Consider the following 20,084-nt stretch of genomic DNA (forward strand, 5'->3'; position numbering starts at 1 on the left):
TGTGATTTTAATGTGAGTGAGAAGCCAATTAAACAAGTAGTTGTTCCTTTAAGGCTTTTATAGTAAATGCTGTTCTGCACAATTTCTCAGTAGTAAAGGGGCGAATAAATTTGGCAGGCAAATTTTCACATTATGCTGCCTGCGAATACATTTGCGACACTGCCGCAAATACAATTGCGACAGTGCAGCGAAAATCCAAAGCAATAAAAAAAATGGTGCTAGTCAAAATTGGTGCGTGCATAAAAATTGTCCTGTATCAAAATTATTTCACCCATTGACTTATGCATTTGGACAAAATAGTCGTGCGTATAAAAATTGCCGCTCATGTCAAAATTGTCGGGCGTCAGAATAATTGTGATGCCCATTGACTTAAATATGTTATACACAATTTTTCGCGGTTTCAGAGATCACCTTACAGGAAATACTGCAACTTTTACTGTAACTGTGAATTGTGGGAATAAGTGTGTGTCTATCTCTAACCTGCCACTTTTGGAATGTGAAAAGATATGGGATTGCCTCCAAAAGAATAGCCCTTATGTGTATCTGTTGCATATGAGCGACTCTCATATTTATTACTTTACTGTAAATACAGAACACATTGGTGAGTGATGGATAAAGTGTTTTGTTTTTATGACCTTTCTTATTGGAACTGTTGCTATTCCGTGTGAAAGCACAAAGGAAAAGGCAGTTTAAAAACACTTCTCTCATCTCTAAGAGTAAAGCTTTGTTAGTAACCTTTTAAAGAAGTTTATCACCAACAAGTTATGTGGCTGGAAAGTGCTTTTAACCTTTGCCGCTTGTTGGCCTTCTCTGTGCGTTTTGCACCTTACTGTATGTCTTCAGAGCTATGTTTGCACGCAGTTAGATATCTGAGAAGTCACACAAGCTAATGGGCCCTGCCTATCGTTCTTTACAGAAAAAAAAAACAGAATCTCAGTAGGGTGGACCAAACAGTTTGAAAATGCCCTTCTCTTCTGGTATCCTCTTCTTGTTTGTTAAATGAGAAATGCACTGCTGTAGACACTGCCATGCAATTAAGAGCATAGCTCTGCAACACAGATCATTCTTTTCAAGGGAAGAGGCTACCTGTGTAGAAGTGATTTTTCATCACCTCACTGAAAGGATGGAGTACAATCGAAATAAGGTATGGGATACGTTATCCGGAAACACATTATCATTATCATAAAGTTGAATTATGGGAAGGTCATCTCCTAAAGACTCCATTTTACCAAATAAGTTACACCTATTAAAAATGTTCCTTTATCTGTGCTGCTGTAGGTTACTGAGCTTAGGGACTGCCTAAAAATATACAGTACACATAGAATATAAATGTCATAATATAAGGCTGATTAGTAATCAATACAGATAATTACTACATGGCAGCACAGAAACCAGTGCAACTAGCATGAGAATTTAATAATCAGCCCTGTAGCATCCGTTTATATTACAGGCAAACCTCATTTTCCGCTTGATAATTTGCGACGACCCCTAAGCTTAGCTTCTGAACAGCTGCTCAAAGCCCACTGAGCATGCGAGTGTCAGACAATTTACAAGATAGTGACTCCTTGTGGCAAGTCTTGGATCATTGCTGCTATTGGGAAGCTGAAACTTTAGGCTGGTGCAGTTCAGTTAATAAAATATAGTATTTTTTTAGCTATGCATATTTATGGTTTAGGTCTTTAAAGGGAACATAAGCCTTCTGTGACTTTTTTTTTTTTTTCTTGCAACCTAGCTGTTGGTAGACATCAACTACCAGCGTATCATAACCATGCTAGCAGATAGTGCCTAAAACAATATGTTTTATAAAGTCCTCCAGGGCCAACCTCTCTACTGATGCCAGAGGATCCAACAATGGGAACGCTGCATTCTCTGTTAATAGAAACTCTGTTCTTTGGAAACGGTTCTTGGTATTCATAGGATTATTGCTGAAGGCATTAAACTTTTTTTTTTCTTTAGTTCTTTACATGCAAACCACACTCTCTCTTTTTCATTTGATCACAATAATATTGGACTGTAGCCTTACTGTTGGTAGCTATGATTCTGATTAGAAAATTCTTCTGCTTTTGTAAATATGAAATTAATAGTTTATAGAGCTAGCTGACACAAATCTGTTTAATTAAAGCCTATACATTGCCTTTATGGAGGCCCTCGTTACAATTCTGTTTAGTACACAACTAGCATTTATGATAACAGAATTTAATTTGCAAATTAGCTGCCTTGTCCCTAATTTATGCATTTCTGCATCCCAGACCCTAAGATCTAGGTTTGTGCTCACTGTTTTGTGAACTGTGAAAACTTTCTATATTTCCTTATTAATGTGTAGATGAGTTTTGGGCACTAGAGGCCCCCAGAGATACATACGTGATATTCCTCAAAATCTGCTGATCTTTAATTCCTCTGTACTCAATTAAAGAAAACATTTGGATTCCTTTAGAAAAACTGAAATGTTTAGAATGTTTTCTGCAGTTCTAAGGATTTTCAAGGCAAGTTATCTACTAACTGTGCACAAAGTACTTTTAAGGGATGCATCTGATTTAATAGCGATTTTGTGAGGCTACATTCCCAACTAAAGTATATATTCAGATGTGAAGCAGTAAAAGGTCTCCTGTGAAATTCTCTTTACTGCATATGGTAGTTTTGGTGGGCCACTTTTTTTTTTTTCTCTTATCGTGCCCATGTCAACTAACTTTTATCTAAATGCCAAGAATTGTCCAACCCCTGATTAAGATTTTTACATTCTACATAATGGGTAGTTTAATCCTCTGTTCATTTTACGGCCTGTACACCAAATTAATAGACAGCTGACTTGCGTGACAAGAATGTTAAGAGCACTTGTTGTCGGATGACATTTTTTTAGAATCTGTTAAATATTTAGCAGTTTTAGATTGGGTTCAAAATATAATCAATAAAAGTAACACTAAGGGTCAGATTTATCAAGGGTCGAAGTGAAAATTCGAATTAAAAAAAATTCGAATTAAGAGCTATTTTTGTGTACTTCGACTAGGGTATAGTCCAAATTCGATTTGAATTTGAAAAAAATTAGAATATCGAAATTTATCATGTACTGTCGACTTTGACCATTCGCCATCTAAAACCTGACTAATTGCTGTTTTAGCCTATGGGAGACCTCCTAGAACCTATTTGGAGGCAATTGGTGGACTTTGAAAAAATCAAAGTTTTTCTTTGAAATACGAAATTCGAATAGGATGTTATTTCAATTCGAATCAAAACGGCCTATTCACCCGAAAAAAAATTAGATTTTTTTTTAAATACATTTAGTTTGGTCTTTTACTCGAATTTCGAAGTTATGGGAGTTCAAAAAAACTCCCATTACTGCGAAGTTTGACCCTTGATAAATTTGCTCCTTAATATCATAAACCCTTTCATTGTATGTTGCTGGTACACTTTTTACGAATAAAACTTGACGAGTAATTGCATTAGTACTTAAAATTGCAAAACTGGTGACGTTATATATTGCAAATATTTTATATATTTCCCAAATGGACTTGCAGGTGTCAACTGTAGCTAATTTTATCCAGATCAGTATAACATATACATTCATGATTTGTATTTTGCTTGTTAAATAATCCTTGTCCCTCTGTTTTACCATTGATTAAGGTATAATTTTAGTAGCCTTGAAATAATTCTTATTTTTAGCCAACAATTGACCTTTCTTTAAGCCTTTAGATTTGCAGTTTGGCATATTTGTGTCATCTTCATATTACAGAATGTAAAATAAACCTATGGATTGAAGAAGCATGAGAATAAAGCAGATTAAGCATTAGGCGGTTTAGAAAGATGACTTAAATTTACTTGAAGATCACCATATCTTTTTCTGCCTCCAAGGTACTTGGGGAGTGGCAAATAACATTTTTGTGGCTTGTTTATGAACAATACATTTTTTAATATGGCAACTCCTTTCCCTTTCTGAAACAATCTTAGCGCCTTCCAACACATGCCTAGAGTATTTCTACTGGCATTGATTTAATTTGTTTCATTAACAAGAGTTTAACTCAGGAGTCCCTGGGTCAGTTGTGTTTTAATATGAACTTTCCCTTTAACCCATTTAATATTTCATTAATGTGCAACATACTATATACTGTACAGCCCTCTAGTTTAATGATCCATGTTGCGCTCATGATAAATAGCTATATATGCCTTTAAAGTCCTTGTGACTTTGTAACCTTCAATTCCGCGTAAAATAATTCCATGGCAAAAACTTTAAAATTCCTAGTTATAAGAAAAATTCACCACTATAAATTTTTTTTGTTGCCAGGGCAGATTTCTGGTATGTCAATATAGCCTATTTGTGACATAGAACGTGAGGCAAAATTATTTCATCCCTTCCATGTGGCTGAATTTTGTGAATTAGAAAGTCTGATTTCCTACCAAAAGTGCATGATGTTATATGTATGACATGAAGGGCTACTAATTTGTTAGGCTTAAATTATTTATTTTTCTATTAACATTAGTTTTTATTCCTTCATGAGACTTTAAAATCCTTAAATTTTGTTCCAAAAAGTTTGTGCTGAAATGTAAAAACCTTTCCAGAGCCCCAGCTAGGTTACAAAACCCTTCAACTCATACTTGTGCTTTAATATGCTGATTCATTGATTGCACCTTTAGATACTTGTCATTCCAGCTGTTGCTGAGAAAACATCACTTTGAGAGCTTTGGCAAACATAATGCAAATAACTTGGTTAGTAACAACCACCCCCTCCAAACCACCTCCGTCCAGTTTAAATATAGGATGTCTGTAAGGCACATATCTGCTGCTTTTCTGTTGAGGTCTAGCTTGCAGTTTAACAGGTAATCCTTTGACTTTTAGAGCAATTAAACCCCCTTCTTTATACCAATGAATGAGGCTTTAATAGACAGAACACTTCAGATTCTAATAACGTAAATAGTATTGCTTGAAATGAGCCTGTGGGCTACATTAGACCGGTCCGAAATATGATCATCCTGCATCTAAAATTTGGATTTGTCATTTAGCCAAGGTAAACAATCGCTGGTGTTGTGCAAGCTTCACAGGAGAAACAAGCTTTTCTTTCAGTGCTGACGTACAGAAGAGTTCAGTGGGCAAAAATGTGAAAACAAGGCTGTTGGTCACTGTGGCCAATAAATGGCAGCTCTGGGAAAATCTGTTTCCTTCTTCAAGTTATTAGAGACACTTAGATTAATATTTCTGTTTATTGGCCTAAATTAAGGGCATGCTTTATAGCCAGGAGCTGATCTGCAAAGTAAAAGGAACGTGTCTTTAAATTATTGAGCAATTTTGTCAACAGCATGTTAGGAAGGAACACTGGATTGATGAGGCAGATAAGTGCCTAATGAGTCAATTTTATTGTAAGGCTTAAACATGCAGGAAGCTGGGGATTATTACAATGTATACGGCAGGAAAACAGTATGATTACATGTTCAGTTCTCACCATTGTGACAGACAGATGTTTGGCACTGTGTAATGTTGACTAATTGTCTTGCTGACTTGTCTCTTAGACATTTCGGTGCTTCAGGTAGGATGGAATCTGTTTGGTGGGGGGGGGGGGAAGGTGTTAAATGAGTGACCAATATATGTCATACAAATGTCCAAAAGAGCTAAACCTTTACAAGAAAACCTTTCTTGGCTTTTGTCAATATGTGTGCAAATAAAGCAGCCACTATACACCATTTCCTATTGTTTCAGATATCATGCTGACTTCTGAGTCAGCAACTCTGATTCAGCCGGTAAGATCTCAATAGTTATATATTTAACAAAAATATGTTTACCTTAAAGGATTGGTTCTGTTCTGCGCAACTTTTTGACTTTGTATGTTGCTTTTTTTGTTTATTATCCTTCATATTTTTTTTCCATCGTGCAACTGAAATTAAAGGCATCACAACATTTAAACATGCACATTTCCTGAAAGCAGTACAACAAAGACCATGATCAACAATGTATAAAAAGACCAATTACACCATTAGAAGAGTTGATTTTAAGGTAAACAATCCCTACTGAAGTTATTACTGTGCAGCATCACACAAATTTACTACTCGTATGCTCTAAAAAGGAGTCCTTTATCTGCACCAGAGAAGCTTTTCCCAATTGTAACCAAGTGACACCAAGGTGAACTTTAATGTATCTTACTGTACAAAGTACACTCAAATACCATTTAATCCCAAAGAATTCTGATAGGATTTTCAATATACTCCTTTGATTATAATTCTCAACTGGTCTGGGTTTTTGTCTATGGGCAACTTTTCGTCTTTGTTAATTCAAATGTTCTAAAGTGCTGTGTTCTTTGATGGGCTATAGAAATTCTAAACTAAATGCCAACTATCAAACAGAATATGTCAGTTGCTTGCAGGGGCTTAAGTTTTTCCAAAAACAATTTTCTAATCTTGCTTAATAGCTATGCTCATATACATTTGTTTATACCAGTGGGGAAAATGTTACATTTAGAAAGCATGGAGAAGACCTAAGAAAAAATGCTGCTTTCTTAACCTTCAAACAAGTTTGTTATTTATACACAGATGGAAGTAAAAATTTGATAAGGTGCACATACCAGATCCTCATCTTTATATTAAACCTTAATATAGACATATATATGCAAGTCTATAATGAATTTGACATTCCTACCTTTTGGTATTTACCGTATATACTCGAGTATAAGCAGAGTTTTTCAGCCCCCAAAATATGCTGAAAAACTCTACCTCGGCTTATGCTCGGGTCAAGCGCAAAAACAGTCGCCGGCGTCCAAGAATAGTCTCTGGCATCCAAGAATAGTCTCCAAGAATAGTCACCGGCATCCAAGAATGGTCGTCGGCGTCCAAAAACGAGACGCCGGCACCTCCAATGGGAGCAGAAACCCTCAATTTTTTGATTGAAACTTACCAGAAGCTGCTGCATTTCTCACCCTAGGCTTATACTCGGCTTATACTCGAGTCAATAAGCTTGCCCTGTTTTTGGAGGTGAAATTAGGTACCTCAGCTTATACTCGAGTATATACGGTACACTGCCTCCTGCATGGTAAAGATACGGACCTTATGCTCTTGCTTGAATTTCTAAAAGGGAAATAATACTTCTAAAATAAGTCTAAAAATTACAAACTAGCTTTAGAGATTTAATTCCAGGCTGGAGAAAGTAAATGTGGATGGCAAATCCTCATGTGCACCATGTAGGGTGAGCAGCCAATAGTAGACAAATATTTTTATTTTTATAGGATGAGATGACTCCCATAATTTAATTACTTGGGAAGGTTTGAGTCTGCCTTGCCTGGGTGGTAAAAAAGGTTCACCTTCATCAAAGGCGAACGATTGGCTCAAAAAAATAGATTCCATTCAGAGTAGAATAGTTAATATTTATAAGCAGATACATCATTTTCCTTTATCGCAAATGGTCAATGCTCAAGTGATTGAGGTATACTTAAAAGCTTGCCTTGATCATTTATATTCTTCAAAATGCTACAAAAAAATTATTTGTTGGCAAATATAACATTGCTCAGTGTATTGCACCATCAATCACTAGGTGAAATCCAAAATAAATGTATGGTGGTATGATGACCTCCCCATAGGTAAGTAGAAAGACGCCTGCCTTGAAAGGCTACATCCACATTTTGATGGCAAAAGAAATGTTATGGCTGTAGCTTTCTTTGCCTTAATTTTACTTTTACATGCAAATCAAATCCTTAAAGAGACACTAGCACTAAAAAACTACTTTTTAAAATATGAATGTACATTAAAAGTTACCTATAGGTCATGTTGATCGTTTTTTTTTTTTTTCCTGAGAGGTTTGTTTTGTAAGTTATTGTGAGATGAAGTTTCTAAACCTGACTGTTTTGCCAACCTGAATGTCCCATCTCAGCCTGTCCGTTAAAGTTTCTAATGCTAACGGACTCCTGCTGCACAAATATGGCAGCTCCCTCATAGAGGAACAAGGGGCATCAGCCAGGTAATGTAAAATCAATGTGCAAATACTTTATGGCAAAGTTATAAGTAGCTTTCAAAGTCAATATTATGATAGATGTTAAAAAGTTTGATGTCTGGTGTCACAATCTCTTTAAATATGAACAAAAATATAATGTCAACAATACTACATTTAAGTGTTCCCTGTGGTTTTCATAACAGTGATCCCCAACCAGTGGCTCGCGAGCAGCATGTTTCTCTCCAACTCCTTGGATGTTGCAGGAATCCAAAGTTCAAATAGGTCAGCGCTAATAAAAGCTCAGGGGAAAAAATTGAATGAAAAAGGAAAAATAGATAATATAGTGTAGTATTTACTTAGAGAGTTGTAGTATCACAACCTCAAATGTTTTCAATTGACCTTTAGTGCAACTAGCCTTTTACACTTCACCATGTGTGGTTGATTAAGGTGGGTACTTAGACGTTCAGATTAATTTGTGCATATCAGAATTTGTAGAGTATAAAGCTTTAGGTTGGTCTCTCTTGCTAGAGGAAGTTGGAAAGCACAAATTGTGTAAAAACGTCTTTATTTTATAGTAATAAAAACCAATTGATTACACTCACATTTAAGTGGTTAAAACAGGCACACCATCTCTCTCCGATTCGTCCCGGTTGTTATAAGTGTGTTTAGTGATTTGTGGTTCAGGTTCTGACCAGCGTTGCCTTTACATGCCACTTAACTCGTTACTTCCTGGGCGACCGGGTATGATTTCAGCCAACTATGCCTTGCGCGTTTCATTGCTTAAGGCATAGTTGGTGGACATCATACCCGGGCGCCCAGGAAGTAACAAGTGAAGTGGCATATAAAGGCAACGCTGGTCGGAAGTCATAAAAAAGTTAATCTCTTGTCAGACATTTTGTATTAAATGTTGGCAAAATGTGCTGTTCCATATTATGTTTAATACAACTATAACACCAGAAAGCAACAAGTAGCTTCCTGTGGGCTTGCGCTTCAAGAAGTATTTCTGTGCAGCCATATGGTTTGTCATGAATAACGTGAAACCTTTGCACAGGTGCCTATGGCAGTAGGGGTGCAGTAAAATCTTGCTAGCCAACGCAAGCAGCACCTTTTTTCTCTTCCAAAGCACTTTGCAGACATTCCTTTTAGAGTGCATGAGGCTGGGCTTCGGATTGCCTTAGGTTTGTGACAGCCACCTAAAGCTGACAAATAAAGGAAAATAAACCAAGTGCTCAGAAAACATTTGCTCAAGGCAGTGCTTTGCCAATAAAAACAGCCTTATTAGAAGCTTATATAACTTCTTTGCTAACATGAAGTTAAAAAGCCAGTATTTTCTTGTGGTTTGGGAGCAAATTTAAAGCAGCTGGCTCAGCTTTCTTCTGCAGAGCAGCAATGCCTAACAAATGTTGCTGGGGTCTTCGAAAATAATAATGGCTCCTTGTGGATTGTATTCATTTTAATATATTTCATGAGAGATGAAAGTGTTGCCTTACAGTTGGTTATAAAATCAAACTAATCTTTTGGGTTAAGAGATGGGCTAGCAATTTATTTAACCCTACTCTTGCCAATGTAGCATTCAGCTCCATATTCCAATGTGGTACTGCCTTTTAGAGTTTTCACCCTTTGGGATGAGAGAATTTCTGCTTCACATCAATTAAATGTCAGTTAACGTTTCAGTAGGCGTTCCAAGCTAGTACCATCAATGCATTGTCCAGATACAAGTGTTTTTCAAACAATATTCTCTTAGCTAAATGAAATTGTGCTATATTTCTGCCAGTTTTCCCAGTTAGATGGCTATGTGCAGCCTTCACTTCACAACTGGCATGCTAAGAAATGCATTTATTATCCATGTATATGCCTTCTGGTACAGTTTTTCTTAATTCATTAGTAACATATGTATTTATAAGGTGCCTCAGAATTTACCTGGATTATGGTTTGCCTTTATATGACCATAAAAGGCTAATACAACGTCTAATATGACTGTACAGTAGAGCAGAGACAAAAGGCAATAGGCCCAAAGTTTTCAGCAGCTCTTGTAATCCAAAGCAACCTGTTAAAATATTTGCTTTCAAATTGGTACTTCTGAAGGGTTGCAAGATCTAGTGCAAGCTTTTTGTCCTTTATTACACCCAAAATCTTCATGATCCTCTGGAATAGTGTCAATAGGTTTCCCTAAGAATTATACTTAATTTTTTTAATACAAAGTTTGTTTCTCAGAGCAAATGCCTTAGACTGAGTTGTTGCTTGCAGTGGGAGTCAGGACAGCAAAGACACTCCTTGTAGATCTGCATATTCTTTATTGAGCTTTTAACTATATTTTTATTTTTTAACAGGCAGTAAAAAGCACTTTTCAATATGAAAACGTTAAACACGCCTGAAGCTGTTTGAATTGCTTTTGCCAAATGTCATCCCAGCTTTAAGGAAAATTTTGGTTATAAACTGAATGCAACAAGTTCAGATTAGTCAGCAGACAAAGATTGCCAATATTTCTTTGTTTTTAATATTCCCACCGGTCTTTTAGTGAGAGAAGTGTGACAAATGAAGAGATCACCAGAACTGGGTACATGAAGTCATGTTGGTAATTGCCTTACCAACAACCTATAAAGTGAAATGTTTTCTGCCTTTGGAAACAGAAAAGCAGATGCAGTGTGTTTGCTTGTATGAAGAGAATCCAATTAATCAGATGACTCTTCATTTCAAAACCGTTCCCAATTTGAACTGAGCAAACTTCTACTTTTAGTGTCCTATCTTCTGTTTCTTCAAGTATGCAGCACACAGATGTACTAGAGGTAATGCTCAATAAACTTACAGCCATTTCCTGTGATATTTTTCACAAGTGTAAGTCGGTGGATCAGCTCCATCATATTTATCTTGGATGGAAAGTTGAATATGCTGCCACTTGACTTCCTGCTATGCATCTGATTTAGGTGCACCAGATGGAAAGCAACTGTCCTCCTTTTTATTGGCAGTGAATATTGTTGAACTGTTCCATGTGTCAGCACCCAGATATATAAAGCTGCTCAGAGTTTACTGAACATCATATGCTTTCCACAGGAACCTGAGTGGACCAGCACACTTATCCCCAAATTTTTCTAAGGTTTAAACATACAGCAGCTGCTCCGGTTTTGTGTTGATTTACTAATCCACTGGTACAAAACAAACTGATTTGTGCAGTCACTACTTGCTTTATTATTTTTTCTTTTTTTTTAATTCAATAAAAATTCATAAGGAACAAAAACAATTTATAATCTGTCTAAAATTACTTTGTGGCTTTTAAGACACTTTTGGAGTGTGATGAATTATCTAGAATTTTTTCTGAGTTTTCAACTTTGTATATCGGTAAAGAAAGATTGGGTTTAATTTCTTTGTTTATGGGAAGAGCCACTGCAGAATTGGCTAAGAAATTCCAACCAGTGCAGCACTGATGGTCCCATTTTGCTGAGTAATTCTTGAATAAGAAGCAGAATGGATTTTTCCTAATAGGTTTCAGGCTCGACATGGCGTCCTTAGTCCATTTTGGAACTGGTACTGTCCATGTGGTATTCTTTTTGGGTGTAGGGGAAGGTTAGAGAATTGTATGAGAATTGTCTGCTAAATGCAGGTAATTTTGAGTAGTGGTGCAACTATTTTAAAAATAGCTGCATTTGTTTTATCAGGAACAGGTGTTACTCCATAGATACCTAGCTGACACTTTGCTGGAGACTGTAGTCCGACATATGTTTAAGCAACAAAGATACTAATAACATTTCTTTTCTAGCCATGGCTCAGCAGTTTATCCTTATTTATCTGTCGGTGGAATCTTGGCATAAATATTATAACCTAATTAAGCCCTTCAGTCCTTTTGATTTACTCCAGAATCCTGGTCTTAAACAGCTGTACTATTCAGTTAATGAGTCTATTGATTTGCCCGCTAGCACTGCACAACTTGTGAAGAGACTTGTGGCTCTCCAGTTGCTGTTAAATTGAAAATACCTTTGAGAATAAGATGGGAGTTGAAATTCGGCAACAGCTGGAGTTCTGTAGACGCTTAGCCTTTCTGCTGCTCGTGATATCATTGCCACCTGCCCTCTTCGGTCTGCATGCTCAGCATAAGTACCCAGACTCATGTACTTCCTATGCTGACTGAGCCATTTGTCATGCATCTACTGTTTAGAGTGCTTTGCCAAGCCAACCCAGGATACCCTTTCCTGGCAGTCTTAACTTTTTTTTTTTTTTTTTTTAAGCTAACCCATTCCCCCCCTTTTTTGCATCGTTCTGCATTAAGTATTTTACATAAGTGGCCCTGTTTAAAGATATAATAAGGGCCCTTCCACATGGGTGTTTTGAGCTGCGTTCCGGGAGTGCAGGAGTAAACCCACACCATTACTGTCAAGGGGCTGGACTCACACAGACGCATGTAAATGCCGAATGCAGGTTGAGATGCAGCATGTGGCATTTTGCCTGTGTTCGGCACTTACATGCGTCTGTGTGAGTCCAGCCCCCTTGACAGTAATGGTGTGGGTTTACTCCTGCACTCCCCTGCGGCTGAACGCATAAAACTGGAACACGGAAGCGCAGCTGGAAACGCCCGTGTGTAAGGGCCCTTAAGCATACCTATGGTTCCTAGCACATAACAGTCGTTTTGTGTAACTGCATAGCAGTTTCATATGCGGTTTAGTAAAAATGTTAAAGATGTAGTGGTCACTTACTGGCACACCTGCATTCCCGTTTGTAGATGTTGGGCATAATAAGAAATTGGTTGATGTAGGTACAATTGTTCTCAAACTGATGACATGATGACTAAGTATATATCTTAGTTGGGATCTACAGAGAGAGAGGAAATCATTCTAATCCTATAATAAAACATTTTTAAAATGGAGATTATTGGAGACAACCTTCCCTTAATTCAGAGCTTTCTGTATAAAGGGTATATGGGTAATGGATCCCAGACATTTACCCTTTTTCTTACCCTGTCTTTTGACCAAAAGGCAAACCCAGCAATAGCATTAAAGTTCTGTAATACATACTATATCATCCAATCAAATCATCCAATCAAACCATTCCTTTATTTGCCTATCCTTTACAGCTTTAATGGATCTCTTATTCATATTTAATCTCCTATCTGCTTTGCCAATTTTATTAGGTGCTGGTTATTTTGAGGTATACAATTTGTAATGTGTTTTAAGTCTCGTTAGGAGAAAAGTGGTATAGAAGTAATTTTATTGAAATCATTTTATTGAAATGAATTGCAATGTGTACAGTATAAGGATGGTCTTACAAGGGTCCTATTATTAGTGCTGGTGAAGGGAGGAGTGTCTCTGAAACTTAATGTATTGCACATCTGTTCTAAATAAATTAAGAGAGCATAACCCATAAACTAGCTTCCTGAGCAGAGATCCATTTCTCCTATCATAAGGTATTCAAGTAAGTCACGTAAGTACATAATTATGTAATCATGCTTTCAGGAGCTGCCATGTAAATCCATTTTTTATTTCATGGGCTCACATTCTTTTTGGATGGTGTAGTTTTTGGTGCCTACCCAGAGTGGGCTTCTGGAGCTTTACTTGCAACAGCTTTTTGATGTGTACATTTGCACAGTTTTTTTTTTTCTTTAGTTCTTAGAAAAGCACTCCTCAATTTTACATTCACATATTTTAAGATTTACTTATCCTTTAAAACCTAATGCAGATGGTGGTAAATTTGTTAAAGCAGTACAGGAATGGGATCCGTTATCTGAAAACCAGTTATCCAGATAGCTCCCGGAAGTGCATCTCCCATGGGCTCCATTTTACTCTAATTAAATTTTATAAAACATGATTTCCTTTTGCTCTGTAATAAAAAACAGTACCTTGTACTTAATCCCAAGTATGATATAGTTAATACTTATTAAAGGCTAAACAATCCATTTGGGTTAAATGAATGTTTAAATTATTTTTTAGTAGCCTTGCAGTAGAGATGCAAATTAAAGAATAACCCCAGGTCCCTAGCATTCTGGATAACATGGCCCTTACCTGTGTTTAAAAAAAAAAAAAAAAAAAAGTGAAGAAGCAGAACCCCACAAATGGTTAAATTTTAAATTCTTAATTCCTTTTTTAATCATGTGACTCTCAACTCTTATCACCTGCAACATACTTTTGCATGAGTTTTCTTGTGTGTGTGTGATTTTAATTTTTTTTCCCCCAGGAACATTCCTTTAATTATAGCTGTATTAAACAAGATGTTTTTTTTGTAGCTGAGTCATACCTGCGGGCATTTTATTTATTTCTCATTGTAATGCTACAAGACATTCTGCTTGTGGTCCTGTCATTCTGGCAAGCTGTGTGGCATTATGACTACAGTTCTCTTGGACAATAGGTGGTTTGTTGAAACATATTTTGCTGCTCCCTCCACATTTTTCCCCTTCATTGTTTCAGATCACACATATTTTTATCATACCACAATGTCAAGGGGCGCATAGCTTGGATTCCCCCAAAAAACCTTTGGAATAGTTTCCTGTAATAAAATCTAGCCCTGGTTATGTTGGTCCTCCATTTTTAGTAGTGTCCCATTAAATGTTTCAAAGCAGAACAGTGAGAGGCTTTGCTATAGGAGGGAACACTTTGCATTTCGGCCCTAGGTTGTCAGCTCTTCCAATAATCATATACAGATACAGGATCCCTTATCCGGAAACCCTATATCCAGAAAGCTCCGAATTACTGAATGGCTGTCTCCCATAGACTCCATTTTATCCAAATAAAATTTTTTAAAAATGATTTCCTTTTTCTCTATAATAATAAAACTGTAGCTTGTACTTGATCCCAACTAAGATATAACTAATCCTTATTGGAAGCAAAACCAGCCTATTTGGTTTATTTAATGTTTAAATGAATTTCTAGTAGGTTTAAGGCACGAAGACCCTTATTACAGAAGATCCGTTATCCAGAAAACCCAAGGTCTCGAGCATTCTGGATAACAGGTCCCATACCTGTAATACCTTTGTTACTTAACAAATGTCTTTGAAAGCTATAGATCTGGTTCATATTCTCCTTTTTGTTACGAGCAATAACAGCATATATTTGTATTCCCTATAGCAGAGCTATTCAGGGCAGTAATAAAATAATAAATGTGCTTGTGGCAATTGTAGACTCCCACAGCGAGTGCAGTAAAGTCATTTTGTGCAACTTAAGCCTGATGACCTTTATTGCTACATAGTTTGATGCTTATGAAAGAAATATGTTCTTCTGTCTCAACAAATGATTCTCAGACCTGCATTTAACATTCGGAATGTTTATCTTGCTTGAGATTCGATTTGTCCTAAGTCTCCTAAAATGTTTTTTTCAGATTTGCCTAAAACTTTTCTTTTTCAAATGTTTTTTAGAGCATGGGTAGTCTGAAGATAAAAACCTAAATACATTCCTGGGAAACAAAGTCCCACAAAACACCTTTGCTTTATAGAACTATACACAATATGGAAAACTGTACTGATGGCAGAAGTAAAAGCATTTGGACTTATCAGCTTTGGCGATCAACCAAAGGATTTGTTTTTAGGTAGTTCAGCCATATGATATGGGATCTCTTATCTGTAAACCCAATATCACCAGTCCCTTTATAGCCACATAAACTGGCAACCAACAAACATTCTTTCCTATACCTATGAACACTGGTTTCTGTTATAGGGATGAATAGATGCAATTACTGTGGAACCATACACATGAGTTTGATACCCTACCAGCATCCCTAAACTTGTTCACCTTGCGTATCCGCATCTAAAGCACTTAATTTTTTTTTTTTTTACAGTGGAAATTTTTTAAATTTACCCGCTTTGCCTGTATTCTTTCTGTTAATGCAACATTTGTATACTGACCATCTTTGTTACCTCTAGTGATCATGTTGGATCACCAGGAGGCACCACAAGAACAGACTCCTGAGAACTTTGTATTTTGCGGCTTCCTTTAGATTTCTATTCAGCAGCTTGTTAATTTTCAAGAACTGTTTCATAAGGATTTTTGGAACGCCACTAAATCATTCTACACCTTTTGAAGTGTCAAATATTGGACAATATGCTGGCAGTGATAACTGTTGGAGTTTCTAACTGAGAGGCGGGTGGAACATAACAGGTCTTGCCATTTGTTTTGAGATTTAATTTTTTTTAGTTAGGTGCGGGTTGCAGACTGTGTTTGACATAAACTGAAAGTACGTGAGGGAAACTATAATGAAACTTGATACAAAATTCTCCATTGCATGTCATGATGGAATTGTAGCCAGAGCAATGCGCAACCTATTCATTTATTCATGGTAATGTATGGATACATTTATTTGGAGGATGTGGAATGCAGTAATAGGCGCCTACACTATGCATATGCTTTGCAGCTAAAATTAATGTTTAAAACAATAAAAAATGTTTCTCTCTTGGAACATATGTTCCTTTTGGATGTTCCCTTGCTGGAAGTTTTGTTCATTTGTAAATGGGATCTGTAGCATGGATATCAAATATGCAATTCTCCAGCTGTAAAGCCTGGGTTCTGGGAGTTGTACTTCATAGCAGCTGATGGGCTAGGAGTTAAATTTCCAGGTAGCCAATTAGTTTTTTTTATAGAGTTTTGCAGTGCTATTGCTAAAATAAGATTCCCTTTGTACAGCAGCTCTCTCCAGCTTTTTATGCTAACCCCCTCCCAAATACCTTTTGAATCTTGCTCCTTGGTTAGCCCCACACTACTCCCTTCTACATGATGTCTTGTGTTGGTCAACTTCTGTGCTTAAGTCATCTGCACTGACCACTGCTCTGCCTAGGAAGTATGTTGCATTAATAAAAGGATGCTGTTTGCGATTACTGTATTGTGTAAATGCGAAATATTGGCCAGCAATGGCTCCCTTTTTTATGTCTGACCACTGTTGATCTTGAATCACTGGTACTCCCTTTGCAATCAAAATGTTCTAGTCACCCCCCCCCCCTTTGCTGGTAACAGGAAGTGAAAAACTGTTTATACCTCCTGATTATAACCAAAACATGTGCACCATCCAAAAATTGAGTTTGAAGTGCTCTTGGTGCGATCCATTGGAAGCAACCTCTGATCTATGGTGACTAGCATCACTTATAATTATGGCAATTATTGTTTAAGTCTGGTGGATTATAGTGATGGAGGAAGTAAAGTTGGCAATACTATAATAGTTTTGACACTATGAACGTACATTTATAGAATACAATTACAGTATATTCCATGTAGAGCTAATTGGGAGCATTTACTACCAGGGCCTGTTGCATCTTTTTTTTTTTTTTTTTTTTTTTTTTTTTTTTTTAGCATTCCCTTCAAATTGTTCTTTTCTGTTCATTTTTTGAGACTCTGAAAAAAACCATTTCTTTTGAAACCATGAAAAGCATGACAAATGGATCTGAGCAAGTAATGCATTATTTGTTTGAGAAAAACGCTTTGCACTTTCTATTGGATTTTACTGTAATGTGGTGGTGTAAATTCTTTTGTCATGTGTGGGCTTTATGGGCCCATCACAATTTCTTGTGTGGGCCGGTGTTGGAGCTTATTGTGTGCTCAGCCTCACATGCACATAGCTTGAATGGAACATTGCCTTATTTCTTGGATTTATCAATAAATTTAGAGCAAGCTGTCAGGTTATTTTAATATTTAGTTCAACTCATTCGCAGTTATGTGGTTTGTATGCTCGAAGAGTATGTGTACAAGTCTTTTAAAAATTACATTTTTTGAGGATCAGGCTTTTTTTTTGGGTGGGGGGCAAGGTTTAGTTTGCAAAGTAGTTGCTTGATAAAGTTAAATCCACATTCTGTCATCTTAGAATCCATGGATGAGATTTGACATTAAAACAGTCTTATATGCGGTTATATGAATGAGCCAAATAAACATCCATGTGCAGAATGGTCATAAGACAATACACTGATTGGTGGCCTGCCATTTTACATCTCCTTATATGTTTGTCTTGCACAGTTATTATTCTGTTTTTGCATCAACATATTCTGTATTGATTTACAGAGGTTATATATCATTCCCAAGTGAAAGTGTAATGTACATTAAAATCTGCCTCATGTTGCTTCAAGTTCCTAAACCTGACTTTTGTCTACCTGACTGTTCTTTGTAAACCTGTTGGTTAGTAGTACTTCTAATACTAACAGATTACTTCAGCTCAAATATGGCAGCCCCTCATAGAAGAACCTGGGGGATTGGATAGGTAATAGCATTGAGTTTTCATTTGCAGGAAAAATGAAGTGCATTGTTCTCAGAGTTGGGGGGGAAGTTAGTGTATAGGCACCGGGGCAGATAAAAAAGCTGCCTTCAGACCGGGTTGGCAGCTTATTGGCCGGTCTGTGGGGCCCTCAGATGGGCTTCCCCCGATCGATCTTTGTTGATCGGGCAGGGTAAATAATCCTGTTAATCGTGGCCGCATCTGTTCGTTGATGAGGTCTCTCGATCCAACCACCCGTATCGCCTCCATTCTGATCTGATCTTTGGGCCCTAGGTCCCACGGTCTGCCCACCTCAATGTGGGCATATCGGCGGAAGAGATTTGCTCGTTTGGCGACATTGCCAAATGAGCGGATCTTCCTGTGTATGGCAACCTTAAGGTCTTTTATCACATTCACATGCTGGTCAAACCCTTGAGAGATGGTTATCATATATATGTATTTGACATTTTATGCTGGTGGCGTAACGTTGTGTATTGACAAGCAGTAGCAACATTCTGCATGTAAATTGTTTTCCACTTTTTCGCAAAAGTTTACTAAAATTCTTCTGAGTGGAATTATGGGGAACGAGAAAAAACAGAAATGCATGTTGGGAAAAGAAAACGACAGGCTGAAAACGCATATCATACATGTGTGGTTTAATTGGCGCATTTATGCTTGACCGTGCATTAAACACAACATAAAACACCAACTGTGACCTTGCCCTAATTCAGTCCTTGGGAGTGGGCATTTTACCGTTGTAGGTATTATGCTGATAATCTGCCAAGCATACCTTTACCGCAGGTCTAAGTATATAAAGATTCTCCTGAATTCTTATTCATGGGGCTATGGTTATGCAAGGATCCTTCTTTCTCATGTATTCATGAACTGTATGAACAATATCAAATTTTAACTTTCAACAAAGTCCAGAACCTGGAATGGTTCAAAACACTTGCCCATAATGTTAGTGTATCTGTACTCCTAAGAAAAGGATTTACATTTTCTTGTAATGAGTTAATAGGGAAGAGCGCATGGTGGGAGCACGGACGCCACTCCTAGGAACAGATGAGTCACTTGGTTACTGGATGCACAGGTTTGAGTATATGGCTACAACCTCAGTAACTGACAGGACTCTGGCACTGTTCCTTTAGTACTCTCCCTCTGGCCATCATTTGGCTGGGAACCAAGCAATCACAATGTGGCTGGTGGATACTTTCAACTGAGGCCGTATCAAGTTTTGAATTTTTCTTTTCTTACTCTTTCTTGCTTCATGTATTTGTTGTAAGGAAAAGTGGTGCCCAGATATGGGTTTAGCATTTTATTTGTCTTAAAATGTTTAAGTACCAAATCCCAATATTTTTGCAGGATATACAGTAGATGAGCAGACTTTTTTATTTTTATTTTTTTAAGCATTGGGCCAGTCTAAATCCAATCCCGAAAAGTCATGTGACATTACCCTGGGCATTTGAAGGCAACCGTTTCTACATAATTAGATTGCATGATCATATCATGTTCAGGGCCCCTAAGCCCACTGCTGTTCATCGCCCCTGTTATTCGTGCAAATTTTCATCATCAATGGGGATTGTCGCATAGTAAATTTAAAAAATGATTGTATTAGCTCACCTGCAGTGTTTTTATCATCATGCCGCCCTCCTAAAATCCTGCCGCCCTAGGCCCGGGCCTAGGTGGCCTTTTCACAAATCCGGGCCTGATCATGTTGTGTTGATCCAGACTTGAACAGTTCAGCACAATCCAATATCCTACTTCTTCACTTGCATTTATATATAATGTTGCCTCTCACTAATTCTGTGCCCATTCATATTATGGGAGTTGTAGGGGAGATTGAATTGTGAGCATAGCTAAATAGCAAGGTGACAAAAGGTGTAAGCAGGTTAAAGGGGTGGTTCACCTTTAAGTTAAATTTTATAATGTAATAAAATGGTCAATTCTAAGCAACTTTTCATTTGGTCTGCATTTTTTTTTTAAAAATTGCTGACTTATTTGCAGCCTTCAAATAGGGGTCACTGACCCCATCTAAAAA

The 20,084-nt window shown here is 37.1% G+C and overlaps 1 protein-coding gene across 5 annotated transcripts in view; it reads left to right on the forward strand.

Moving 5' to 3' along the window:
* Positions 1-20,084, forward strand: part of parn.S (poly(A)-specific ribonuclease S homeolog) — a 74,243-nt gene that overhangs the window by 38,750 nt on the left and 15,409 nt on the right. The window contains exon 22 of one of the 5 annotated variants that reach the window (XM_041579290.1): positions 1-78. This exon is cut by the window's left edge and continues 612 nt beyond it. The exons of the other annotated variants lie outside the window; for them this stretch is intronic. The gene's annotated coding sequence lies outside the window, so the exon portion shown is untranslated. Of the gene's footprint in view, positions 79-20,084 lie in introns of those variants that run through there. 5 annotated transcript variants of the gene reach the window in all.

The sequence above is a fragment of the Xenopus laevis genome, chromosome 9_10S, assembly GCF_017654675.1.
Source record: "Xenopus laevis strain J_2021 chromosome 9_10S, Xenopus_laevis_v10.1, whole genome shotgun sequence".
Classification (NCBI taxonomy): domain Eukaryota; kingdom Metazoa; phylum Chordata; class Amphibia; order Anura; family Pipidae; genus Xenopus; species Xenopus laevis.